Genomic DNA, 10,525 nt, shown 5'->3' with positions numbered 1-10,525 from the left:
TCCAAGTCTGGAATTCATCTTTATGTTTGCGAACAGTCATCTGGGGGTGGGGTGTGGAGTGGGAAGGAGGGCGGTGGGCGATTGCAAACCTGCGGGACTTCCCGCTTTACATGGCGGCGGCACGGCCGTTTCCTGTGCCATCTGCATGGGGCCACAGCACCGCACTGGTTAGGAATGTGACTGTTACTTCCGGATGGCTATTTAGTTCCTAAGCCCAAGCAAGGCACACAAGTGACAGGTGATAGGTGTAGAACCAGAGCTTCCAAACCAGAAACAAGAGGAAGAAAGGAAGCGTTGTTCATTACAAGGCGTTTTAAAAACCCAAACAAAAACATTGTGAATTGTATGCTGAGTGTACTGAAGTCAAAACGGAACGAGGCTGAACCCGCCATGTAGCTGCGGCAGCATGGGTGCCCATTTCACCCCTCATGATGGGTTTCATGCTGAATTCGGACCGCCTCCCCCAGCTGGGAAGCACTTCCACAACTTCGATCATACACCAGGTTCAGGACCTCCGTCTGTAATGCAGTCAGGTCTGGATCAGGAGGTGTTCCCCTAGATTGGAAGGCCCCTGGAGGCAGAAGCCACATTTTCTTTATCCGTTTCCCCAGCACTGAGGATGAAGTGTTAACACCAACCCGGGATGATTGCATGGCAAATAAATGACCCACTGACTCAAATATTACCTGTATTTAGGAACAAAAGTTCCTATACGTCAAGTTGTCCACGAATGAGCCCCAAAGGTGAGATTTGGACTGAATTTTGAAGAAAAATCAAAGGAGAGGGGGCCAGGGGAGGTGTACATCTAGCCCCCTCCCCACTTACCTCACCCAACGCTGAGCACGAGGAAGAGGACATTTGGGGCCTGGGGAGACGCAGGGGCAAACGTGTGTGCTGGAAATGTGAAAGGTGGGTGGATGTATTCAGGGCTGGTTGCGGCATGAAAGGAAAAACAAGGGATTATGGTAAATACATCCAGAAAAGTAGACCAGAGTCATGAATTTGGGAAGTTTTTAAACGATGCTAAGGGGTTTTCTTCTTGAGTCTTTCCATTTTCCCCCAGTGATTGCCCGAATTCGGGGTTGAGAAGAATGAGGCAGCTGTCTGCGTGATTCACCCAGGAGACTGTTGGAGAGGAATGAGAAAGGGAGATCAGCTGACCCCAAGCTGACCCCAAATGGGCATCCTGACCTGCTCTGGCTGCAGGAAGGCCCCAGGTGGTGGCCCTGGGTGGTAGATCCCACGTGGTGACCCCAGGTGGCTGTCCCTGCTTCTCTGTCCCTGTGACTCAAATAGAGGCTGCTTGCAGCAACACTGTCCCCTCCCTCCCATCGTGGCCCCTGGGGGCCTAGAGGAGACTGCATCATTTTGTGACTTCAGAAGTAGAAGTGGAAGGCAGAGGGACAGGGGCCGTCCTGCCAGCAGGAGCTGGCTTGATCAGGCAGGGACCCTGGCGAGGCTGCTGCTGAGTGTGGATGAACCCAGGAGCCACCAGCCCCCTGGGAAAGGCGCTGGGCATGGGTCAGACCCACACACATTGAAAAGATGCTTTTACTTTGGTCTGCAGCATTGACATCTCTGGGGGTGGTGCAAGTTCAGCGAATTACTGGGGCTCCAGATACCTCTTGTATTCCAGTTAATCAGATTATTTTGACTGATTAAGCAGGATTTGTTAATAACATTCACTTATGAGCAGTGGAGAACTTTATTAATAAGTCATTATGTTGGGGACTTTAAATACCTGGCATTCAAAAGACATTCCGGATGCTTTTGTGTTACAAGCTTCTGGGCTCTCTTATAAGAAAATCACTCATAGCTGGTGTGTTGCCTTCCTGCCATGCTCAAAGGCACCACTGAAAAAACCCAGGGACATGCCCCAAACCTTTACAAAGTCAGCTGTTGCTTTGCTCTGAAAGGTACAGGTATGTTCTTCAATTCTGCTTAGTGTTTCCTCCTAACCTTTCTTTAGAAGAGTGTCAGCCTGACTGGTTCTTCGTGAAGAGATGCATCAAAAAGCAGAGGCTCCTCTGGGTGATAGATGGAGACACGTGGTCTCTTCTTCCCATTTTAGAGACAGAACACTTGAGGCACACCATCAGCTATTTTCCTATGGGCCTCCTCATGCAGAGAGGAACTAAGTTAGGGAAGAGAGTGAGGAGAGGTTGGAATCCAGAGGGCTCAGCTCTCAGTCTCCCCCTGACTCCAGTGCAATGAATTCTGTAGGTGCCTCTGGCCCCCTGCCATGGCTGACTCTGGGAGTGATGGCGGAGCTCACAGGCTCTGAGTTTTCCACGTGGTGAGTTTGGCCACGCTGACTGCTCTGTGCCTCAGTTTCCTCATCTATCCCTACCTCCTTGTGTTTCAGGATTAAATAAGTTACCACGTGTCAAGTGTTTAGGACAGGCCTGGAATATTTGGAACTCAGTAAAGGGCAGCTAATATAACCTGCATGGTTCCTGGTACAGTCGTGAGCAGCAGAGCTGCAGGCAGGCACGTTTATCGAGAGCTCCTGCCTTCAACGACTTCACTATGTGGTGGTGGAGGAAGAACATGAACCCATAAAACAACACTTACGAGGGCACATAAAGATTAGGAAGCACAGGGCATAAGCCAGGTGTCACATACTCAGGTGTATTCAAAAGCTAAGCAGTTGACTTAAGTAAGAGACAAGGAATGGGGGAGCCTGAGGCATTGATAAGTGAGGTCTGTTTAAAGGCATTCCAACTCAATTGTAAAAACACTCTGTGGGCTGTACCAGTCACATTTAAGGGCTATATCTGGGCTGTGTGCCCAGCAGCTGGTGTAATAACTGAGCTTTGACGTGAAAAGGCAAATAGGACAGGTTAAAATCAATGAGAGAAGAACTGAGGAAAACATGGTAAGGACACAATGAAAGGGGAAGACCCTGCCCTTTGGACCTGGGATGGTCTGCTCAGTGTCTGGAGGCCCCAGATGTGGGGCCTCTCCCCATCAGCAGATTAGCCACTCTTACCCAGGGCACCCCTTGTGTTATTTGTTGTGTGGATAAAAAAGGGACACTGTAATAAACCTAACAGAAAATAACCTCACAGGGTGATCTGATCATAAATTCCTATCTGGGCAGGTTATGGTGGGTAGACACACACCAGGCCTGTAACTTCCCTAGTAAAAGGTTTACCTTTGCCTTAAGCCCCATCCCATTGTTTCTGTGCCTCTAGGTTAACACACCTTTGAAATGTCCCTTTTTCAGACCCCTGGGAAGCATAACCACCCTCCAGAGAGCGCATAATCTTCTTAACTATCCTGTAATCCAGTTCCTGCCTGGTTTTCTCTCACCTTCATGTAATCTTCTTTATGTTCCCTCCTTAATTCCAAATGCATAAAAGCAACTGCAAACTCTCATTCTGGGGAGCATTTTTCTCAGTCTGTTGAGATCTTGCTTCCAAGCGTATCCTCCATTTGGCTCAAATCAACTTTAGTAAACTCTTACAAAATTTTTCTACAGGTTTGGACATTCTTACATTGACCGTTTCTTTTCCTTTCTCCATTGTTTTCTTGCCCTCCTTTCTTGTATCTCCCTTTATCTTTGCTTCCCACATTTGTCTTCTCCCTTCTCCCCACCCTCGGCCTTGCGTGGTGCACAGAGGTACCTAAGAACATGTGAAGTCAGTGGTGACATTTTGTATTGGAAGAGGGGGCCAGCCTGGGTTCATGGATTTTAGGATAGACCACACCCACTGCAGATTCAAGTGTCAATTCTAGGAAGAGGTGTTAGCATAACAAGAACACCTGAGTAGCAAAATGCAAAACCACGAGGAAGACTTGAAGAAAAAGTATAAAATCAGAGTGTCGATGAACTTAATGTCTGGTTCATCCCAGCGTGGACCAGCAGCTAATAATGACTCAGAGACAAAAACTCATTCTCTATGTTACATAAGGCACGACAGACGCCATTCCTTGTCCTTAGCTATTAATCCATGACATTTGCAAAGGTAACGTCAAGCTTCTTTCCTTCTAATCTGCTAAATTTTTCAGAGTAACCCATAAAATATTACTTAGCTCAAGTTGTTATGGTATTCAAAAACATCAGTAAGAACCACACCCTGTCAGTGATAGATGGATCTTGACTAATTGGATGACAAGAAGTTAAAGGAAACAAGCCAGCAATACTGACAAAGGAAAGAAAGCACATAGTCCTACAAGGGAAATAAGAAACGCAAAACACACGACTGTAAGTGTTAGTGGCAGTGAGGTGGGCTGGGTGGGCTGAGGGGGTTCTGTAGGGGAAAGATGGATGGCTGATCAATTTTAAATATAATATTAGAAATATAGCTGATGAGGTGTCACATTATGAATATGGTCCAGGGACATAAGTTTAGTGTCAGAATGACTGGATCTCAAAACTTGACTATATCACTTATTGTCTCTATAATCCTAGATATGCTAACTTATCTTATTATGCTTTAGTTCCCTCATATGAAAAATGAGGATGACATCATGAGGATCAAATGAGTCAATGTAGGTGAATTGTCTATGCCAATACCTAGACTGAAAATGGTCACTGTTTTTGTTGGTTGGCGCAGATAAAATCACCCAACATCATAAAGTTTGCTCCAAATCTGGTTTCCTATCGAGAGGTGTTCCCTCTTCCTCTGCCATTTAGTTGAATTCTGCTTCATTCTTTAGGAGAAAGAGCTAAGCCTGGGGTATCTTTCCTCGTGCCCGTCCCCTTCCTCCGTGTATTGCCTTTGGAATGTTTGTGGTAATGGTTCTTCCTACTGTGATTTCTCTGCCTTAACAGTATTTCCTGCTTCTAGGAGTATGTGCACCTATGTTTCTCCCTTTGAAACCGCAAGGAAATGACAGTATTTTTTACATGACATAACCCCAACAGGAGTAAAAAGATAACAGCAATAAGTGTGGGATGCTCTTAAGCAGATGGATAAATGTTGTTCAACTTGGTTAAACTGAGGGGGCAGAATCCTGAGCCAAAGTGGGAAGAGCAGAAAAGCAGCTGCTTTTTTCTTACAGAGGACACCCAAAAGCTCAGGAATCTATCATGCAGGTATTGATGGAACTGGGTTTGAAAGTGAAGCTAGAAACATGAATGTTGATCAGAATTCCATTTAAGAGGTAATTCAGTTTCTAGATATCTTCTTACACACTATGTAGCCCAGGGACTGCTCTTCACCGGTTCCCCCAGAAGATGAGTGTTATTTTTCTAGAAAAGCTAAAAGAGGGTGGTCTCTGGCCAGGAGAATACAGTGGGCATACTGTTCAAAAAGGGAACTGACTCCCAGCTGTCTTCCCTCACTAAGCTTCTGGAATATGAAAAGGTCTATAATTTCAAGTCAGGAGAATGATGACCCTTCTCTGGGGAATTTGACCAGCTCAAGAGGAAAGACCTAAAGATACTAAAATTAGAGTTTCCCTTAGGAAATGGCCCAGCCAGGTCACCTCACATGGAGGCTCACATCCAGTAAGCCCATCCATGTACTCAGAGCTTCCAAGCAGAGCTGTGATGCTTTGCCTTTAAATATCAGCAGACAACCAAGGATCACAAGACAATTGAGGTATGTCTTTAAAAATAAAGATGGAGACCAAAACAAACAGAAAAAAAAAACAACTTGGAGAAACAGAGACAATATGAGAAAACACTTACAATATAATTGATATTCTCAGAGAAAGCATCCTTAAAACAGGGTACTATTTAAAAAAATCAAGGGAATAAAAGAGAGCTTTTGGAAATTAAAAACACTGTAGCTGAAATGGAAAACTCCCTAGAGGGGTTGGAAGATAAATTTACGGAAATATCTCAGAAAGTAGAACAAAAGGCAGACGTGTGTGTGTGTGTGTGTGTGTGTGTGTGTGTGTGTGTGTGTGTGTGTGTGGGGGGGGGGAGAGGAATGACAAAAGATAAGACTAGAAAAATAGTGGGGATGAAATCATCATTAATTCAAGACAATTTCACAGAATGAAGTGCCCAGCACAGTGGGTGAACATAATCCCACATTAAGGCACATCATCATGAGCTTTGAGACCGTGTGTGTAATTTTCGTTAGGTCAATAATTACATTATATTAATAATATTCTCTGATTACTTTTCTGCACAAGTTTGTTTTCTCTGGTGTTAGTCACTATTTTCTTTGCTTAGTTTGTATGTAGTTAACTATTAAGTCAGCCTCAACCTCTCCACCTACTTAGTGAAGAATTGTCTAAAGACCTTCAATGGTCCGAATCAAGATATTCAGATGCATCAATTCTTCTGTCATGTTCGTCTTGAAGTTATCTCTCCTGGAAATCCCTGACTGCTCCAATTCCAGGAGAAGACCCCAGAGGCTTCCAGAGAGGAAAACCAAGCAACATGCAAAGCGCTGGAAAACTGAGTGGCTTTGGATCTCCCAGCAATGCTGAAATCTAGGGAGTCATGGATTGATGCCATCAAATTTGGAGGCAATGTTATTTCTAGACCAGAATCTATCTCTAGTCCAGTATCAATCAAATGAGAGGGTAACATAAAAACACTTTCTGGCTCAAAAAATGTTCAATTCCCCAGCACTCTTTGTTGAACACCTCCTGGGAGAGTGAATTAAGAAAAAGAGAGGCATGCGTGTTAGGGAACAGGAGGTCTGATGTGAGGGGCTCCTCTGGGTGAGGGTGAGGCACCTGTGTGAAGCACGAGGAAAACCAGATCAGACTGGAGCAGTTGGGATTTCCAGGTGAGATAACCTCAAGGTGAACATGACAGAGGAGCTGATGACCAGAATGTCTTAATTCAGACCATTGAAGGTCTTCAGACAATTCTCGACTAAAAAGGTGGAGAGGTTGAGGTGGACTCAAGGTTGACTCAGGTACATACAAACTGAGCAAAGAAAATAATGCTTAACTCCAGGGACAACGAAATTGTGCAGAAAAGTAATCAGAGGATATTATTATAATAATGTAATTATTGACCCAATAAGAATTACACCCTCCCTCCCCCTGCACAGATAGATAATCTAGTATTGAGAGGAGGCATAAGTGTGTTGATGGTAGTGAAAGAGAGCTAAATTCTCATCTTACATAATGGAAAGTCAAAGTGTAATGATTTTATCTAAAAAAGAAATGAGGAAGTAATCTCAACATTCTGATTTACTAAAAAGCCAGAAAAACTTAGGTACAAAGCAAATAAATAAGCTACTAGGAATATGGAGACAAATGGCAAGAGAATCAGCTAAAAGGATAAGAAAGTGGTTGCCTCTTGCAAGAAGAAGAGAGGGGATGGGTCAGCTGCTGCTGTTTTCCATAATAAACCCTGTGAAACTATTTCACTCTTCAAATGTATGCACACATAGCTTGGATAAAAAGGAACAAACAAGCCTAAACCCAAACAGATGTAACTTTCATATCACCAATGATTTCATTGCTGACAATTTAATCTAGACATGTTGCAATTTTATGCATTACTCACTCATTGTTCACAATGCATTGTTTTTGCACAGTGTACCTGTGTCTTTTCCAATGGCATTGCCTTCCTCAATGGTGTTTGCTTTTGGATGTGTTGGGAACTCAGTAAGTTCTCTTAAACCTTTCCGTTAACATCAGCAGATCACTCATTTTCTCTGTTTGGCTTTTCAGAAAATAGCTCTTGTGATATGTTTCTGGGTCTACAGGAGGCATAGTCATTCCTTGTGTTTTGCGTCTAAACCTGTGGTATTGTTTGGTGCAAATTACTCCTAAATAAGTAGAATCCAAGGAAGAACTTGAAGACTGCTTAAGATTAAAAGTGCGGGTATATGTTAAGGACAGAGGTGAGCTCCCCCGAAGTTGTCCTAAGAACAATCAGAGAAGAAGTGGAAGATTTTCATATAAATATGTCTATCAAAGCCTTATTTATGACAGAAAATTGTAATTTTTGACAGAAAATTGTAAAAAAAAAATTACAGCACATTCAAATGACAACTGTATGTACCATATTAAGGAACATACATGTTGGTATGGAAATATATTTGTAATATGTTGCTAAGCGAAATAAACAGATCAGTAAACCAAAAGACCTTATGCGTCAGCATGTAATTTTGGTAAAAACAATTATCTATGTAAATATAAAAGAAAGGGGAGACATATTAAAATGCTTGAAATGGTCATCGCTTGTGAAATCTTAGGTAACCTTTGCTTTGTGGTGGTGGTCTCCAAGTTTTCTCCATGAAGCATGAATACATTTTGTCATTAGGGGGAAAGTGCCATTTTAAAAACAAAAATCAAACAAAACATATAGTCTGACTTCATTTTCTTGGCTTTGCTGGAATTGAGATTATTGGAAGAAAGAGAGTAGAAATCCTTGTGATAGGTGCTATCTGTTCCATGGTTCTGGGTTTGGAAGGCTTAACATATTTGGGGCCAGCTGGCTTATTTGTTCTGGCTGTGTGAGTAGACTTGTTTCTTATCTTACCCTGGATTCTTCAGATTACTGCCATTTTAAAAGAGTTTATAACAGCATGGCTACTCAAGCCATTCTAAGGTATCAGATTTGATAGATTTGCTGTTTGACTTAAATCAAAAGCTCTCTAATTGGAGAGCTAAGTAACTTGCCAGTTCCTAGGCAATTAGAAGATTAGAGTCCCTATATATTTTTCTCTTACCTGCTTAGACAAGAGGCTTTTTGTTACCATATAAATCTTTAATGCTACACTTGAAACAGCAATTACGAGGATACTGAAATTTAGTAAAATGCTCACATGAGGCCACAGAGGGGAGGTGGTGCAGAAACGGTATCTGTAATATCAGTTGAAACTGTGCCCATGGAAGTGGGCTTAAAATGACAGTGAACACTTGTATAACTGCTTACAAGTTGTCCGTGACCTGGACTGGCTGGAGAATGGAGGGTGGCAAGCAGGCAGGAGAACGGGATGATTCCCGGGTCCCCAACTTTAGACAGAGAACTTTATGAGGGAGAAGATGGGTGCTGGATTTTAGGGCTAAGCCGTCAGAGCCCTTAAAAAAACATCCCCTTGAAACACAAAGCCATGTGTGTCCATGTGCTGCCAAGCACCCAAAGAGACACATCTGGAGCAACTTTAAATCAGTTGAGAACTGACTCCATCTTATAGAACAGTGGTTTATCTGAAAGTTTAAAACAATTGCCAGAGTGATTTTTTTTCACTCACAAACTCATCAAAAGAGATGTGTTTGTGGGGCCCTGGGCGAGAGAGACACTCAGCAACAGACAGGCTGTCCAGAGCATACAACAGGAGGAAGAATGTGTCAAGTTTGTGCCGGCAAGTGAGTCAACCAAGCCACCAGACAAACAGCAGTGAGTCTGTGCACTGTATAGCTACCGAGAGGATAAGTGTTTCCAAAGAAAGGGCGGTGAGCGAGAGAGAAGCCTTAAGACTGGTGAACCACTCCCAGCACACGGAAAAGTAAGTGCCGAGTGCCTGGGAAATTTTTGAACATCCTTGAAGGGCCGGATGCACGCGACTCATTCAGCCCACCCCTCGTCTTTAGCACACTCCAGGCCTCTGCTCCTTATCTATTCACACTGCCCAGCATGGTCAGCTTTGTCTATGAGTGTTTTCTCTGCTGTGTTCCAGATCCTGAATCCCTGATCTTGTGTGTAACGTCCATGGATGGGCATCACAAGATTCAAGAGTTCCCTGGAAAGTCAATGGCAAAGTGTGTGTGTGTGTGTGTGTGTGTGTGTGTGTGTGTGTGTGTGTTTCAAAGAAGTCCCTGACTCAAAAAACGTTGAAGAGCCACAGGTCTGTCTGGGTGCTACGTTTGATGACAGGAAGGATCTCATTTTTAATTTGCTTTGTATTAAGATTTAACATCTATTTGTTGCAAACTTCATACCATGCTTGGTGCTTTTTCTGTATTCTGTCACTTAATCCCCATCCCACCCAGGGATAGTTCGTACCATCTCCATTTTATCCTGGAGGTACCATCTTCACAATGGTGAAGTAACTCACCCAGGATGTCACCACTAAGAAGGGTCAAAGCTGTGCTGCAGTTGGGCCTACCCTGTCCCCTGAAATGCAAGGCCTGGTCTTCCCCAGGCCTCGGTTCAGGACCAGGCATGAAGCAAGGGTCTCTACATGGTCAGTGATCCAAATTCATCGATTGCCTGATTGGCAGCATGTGATGGTGGATGTCAAATGTGGGTGATGAAAATATATCCATAAAAAATCATGCTTTAGGAAAACTTTAAACCCTAAAAAGTCTCCCCCACCCAACTTTGCTCTCTTTCATAGTCAAAGGATCCCTAATAGAAATGCCAACTTAATAAAACAACTTGTCATATTATTCAGCCTTAAAATGTAAGAAAATCCTGGGCCGGCCGAGTGGCGCGATGGTTAAGAACTCGCTTGGGATGCCAGAAGTCCCCGGTTCGGATCCCACATATGAGGGCCAGTGACACGCCCTCCACAGCTAAGATGCTGAACAACAGCTCAACCTGGAGTTGGGCTGCCATGAGTCTCCGGCGATGGCATAGGCTGCAGCCCCTGTGGCAGTGGGTTGCCATGGGCTACCGTGTGTACCCAGCAGCCAGTGTGAGCAGCCAGCA

The 10,525-nt window shown here is 43.9% G+C and overlaps 1 long non-coding RNA gene across 1 annotated transcript in view; it reads right to left on the bottom strand.

Annotated features, from left to right (window-relative positions):
• Positions 1–710: 710 nt before the first annotated feature.
• The window catches only part of LOC109386806 (uncharacterized), an 11,273-nt gene continuing 1,458 nt past the window's right edge, over positions 711–10,525 (bottom strand). Inside the window, exon 3 of the long non-coding RNA XR_002124852.1 lies at positions 711–1,125. This is a non-coding gene — a long non-coding RNA (uncharacterized LOC109386806). The remainder of the gene's footprint in view (positions 1,126–10,525) is intronic.

The sequence above is a fragment of the Hipposideros armiger genome, unplaced genomic scaffold (genome assembly GCF_001890085.2).
Source record: "Hipposideros armiger isolate ML-2016 unplaced genomic scaffold, ASM189008v1 scaffold_139, whole genome shotgun sequence".
Classification (NCBI taxonomy): Eukaryota; Metazoa; Chordata; class Mammalia; order Chiroptera; family Hipposideridae; genus Hipposideros; species Hipposideros armiger.
This window is presented reverse-complemented; position numbering and strand designations above follow the sequence as displayed.